We start from the raw sequence: 2,588 nt of genomic DNA, 5'->3' as shown, positions 1-2,588 counted from the left end.
ACACAGAAAATCAAATGGCTGGAGATTGTTTCCCAAAACTTCTAAAATAACTAATTGTGCCATGAGTGAATTAAAGTGGTAAATAAGCCAACGTTACCTAAAGGTAACGGTAATCTAGAGAGAACTTTTGACTTGGAAAAATGACTAATGGGTTAAATCAACACATGCGGTTATCGTTAGTTGGATGATTATCAAGTTGAAAATCCATTCGCACCCTATCAAGGGATTGACTGAAGGACGATTTCAGTTAGGCTGATCGAGGTGTTTTCCGAGCATACTACAGCAATAGTTCCATAAGACTTACGAATAAACAACAATATGTATTGACAAAATGTCCTGAAATTACACTTCTTTCAGATGATTTTTTATCATGTAATAAATCGGAAGACGGAACACAAGAATTATATCACTACTAATAGATAAAAAATCAAAGACAAGAAACACACAAAAGTACACAGTATTACAATTTATAAAAACAAGAGATATGCGTGAGCGTATTTGTTTACAGGAATATCAACTCGTAAACATAATGTACATTACAAAGAGACAGAAAGGCAGAGGAAAAGATGAAAATAAGTTTATATTTATCAACTTTCCACATCAGAATATAATTGTAAACAAAATAATGAGGCGCATAATAGTTTTAAGTCGTACTAATAGTCATGGTAAGTCGAAATCACTGGGTTATTAATAATATTATTATTCATATAGATAGTAATAATAATAATAATTGTGCGTGAATATTTGCTTTAGAAAATAAGAGATCCTTGTAAATTGCATCAACAAAATTGGTAAAAATTATGAGACAGAAGGAAAATGAAAAAAAAATTCGTCATGATAAGCAGTAAAAAGACAACCAAATAGAAATCCTTTGACTTTACACATAATCACTTCTCATCCTTCTCCCATGACCATTCCCTAATTTAATCAAATGAAACACTAAAATAGTATTGATAACCTGTAAGTTGTTAAAGTAATGAGATTATCATTGTGCGTATGAACATTAAGATAAAGTCTTGTTTTTTTTTACAAAAAAAATATTTATAAAATTTATAACCATTTAGTAACCAGGTGACTTGTACGTGTGTGTGTGCGTATATTTGATCATCTAGATAATTACAAATATATTTATAAAATAATAACAGAGCAAAATTAAACACAAGTACAAAAAGATATGTAGTATGCAATCCCATTTTGTTTTTTGTTTTTTTTTAAAAAAAAAAAGGGCAAGAGGAGTCTCTCACTATTATTCAACAAGAAAAATTATAAGAGAAATTACACAGTCATTAAAAACAATCATCCATTGAATTAAAACTGGAAGAATAAAGAAATTCTTTAAGACAATTTGACATTGGAGTATTAGATAATTTATACCATGCATTTAAATTATGCGTTATTTTAGAAGCAAGTTCACGTAATGTAGATAAAACCATAATTAAATGAGCACAACGTGTTTGTGATCCATTACTTTCACAATAACGACGTAATAATTCAGCCCATAAATTTTGTGTACGATTAACAAAGTCAATATCTAATAGATCAGAACGTTCTAAATATATATATAGATGTGTTGGAAAAAAATAAAAAAAAGAATTTGGTAATGATTAGATCCCATAGTAACATTTGTAAATAAAAAAGACTTACCAAACATTAAGTAAAAAAAATACTATTTTCATTTAATTAAACTATTTCCAATTGCAAACATATTATGTTCAATATATTCTCTTATATACTATTTAGATAGTTATTGTGGGGAATGGCTGACTTAGCGATCAAGGTGTTCAACTTTTAGCTACTAAGTGGTAGATTTAAACCCTGCTCTATTCAGTTCAGTTTGGGCAACCACATAGTATCACTAGCCAATTCACTTTGGGTATGGCTAAAAAAAAATACACAGGTTTGTAATCGGTTTATGGGTTGCCAAATATTTTTACTCGTAACTAAATGTTTGAGTAATTTCTCACTTTGTCTAAACAGTCTCTTTACTTTCGAAAAATAGACTTTTATATATTGCTGTTAGTTGTTAATATTGAAGCCATATATATCCAAGTATTATTTTCTGATTTAAAGCTTGAGTCTTAATTTCTATTTATTTGTTTTAAGGACACACTTAGTGGTTGGAACAGAGACCCGAACACATTACAACTTGATGTTCGTAAATTATCAGTGTTTATTTATATTCCATAATGGTACGGTGCTTTTACACAAATCTTGTCTTTGGGTTATAAATTTATTATACTGGCAACTCTATCGATGGTTTAAATTTAAATAAGGGTTTTCTATAACTACATTTGTAACAATATTAGTTGAAAACAAGAGTGAGGACACCACAATAAATCCTACATGTATACACTGAATGCAGTCATTCAGTTTCAATGTAACTAATTTACCAACAACAAGTGTGTAGCTTTGAGTTTGAACTCACTGTTTAACAGCAACATGTGTCTATCTAGTCTCTTATTTTAATATTACGCTAAACATTTCGATTGTACAGTAAAAAATTATTTGCTAATGTTACTTATTTGCATTTCTAGCACTTTTACATTCGTTAGCCAAGTGAACCATAAAGCATCATACTTTTTTTATCT

The sequence above is a fragment of the Schistosoma mansoni genome, chromosome 1 (genome assembly GCF_000237925.1).
Source record: "Schistosoma mansoni strain Puerto Rico chromosome 1, complete genome".
In the NCBI taxonomy this organism is placed as follows: Eukaryota; Metazoa; Platyhelminthes; class Trematoda; order Strigeidida; family Schistosomatidae; genus Schistosoma; species Schistosoma mansoni.
This window is presented reverse-complemented; position numbering follows the sequence as displayed.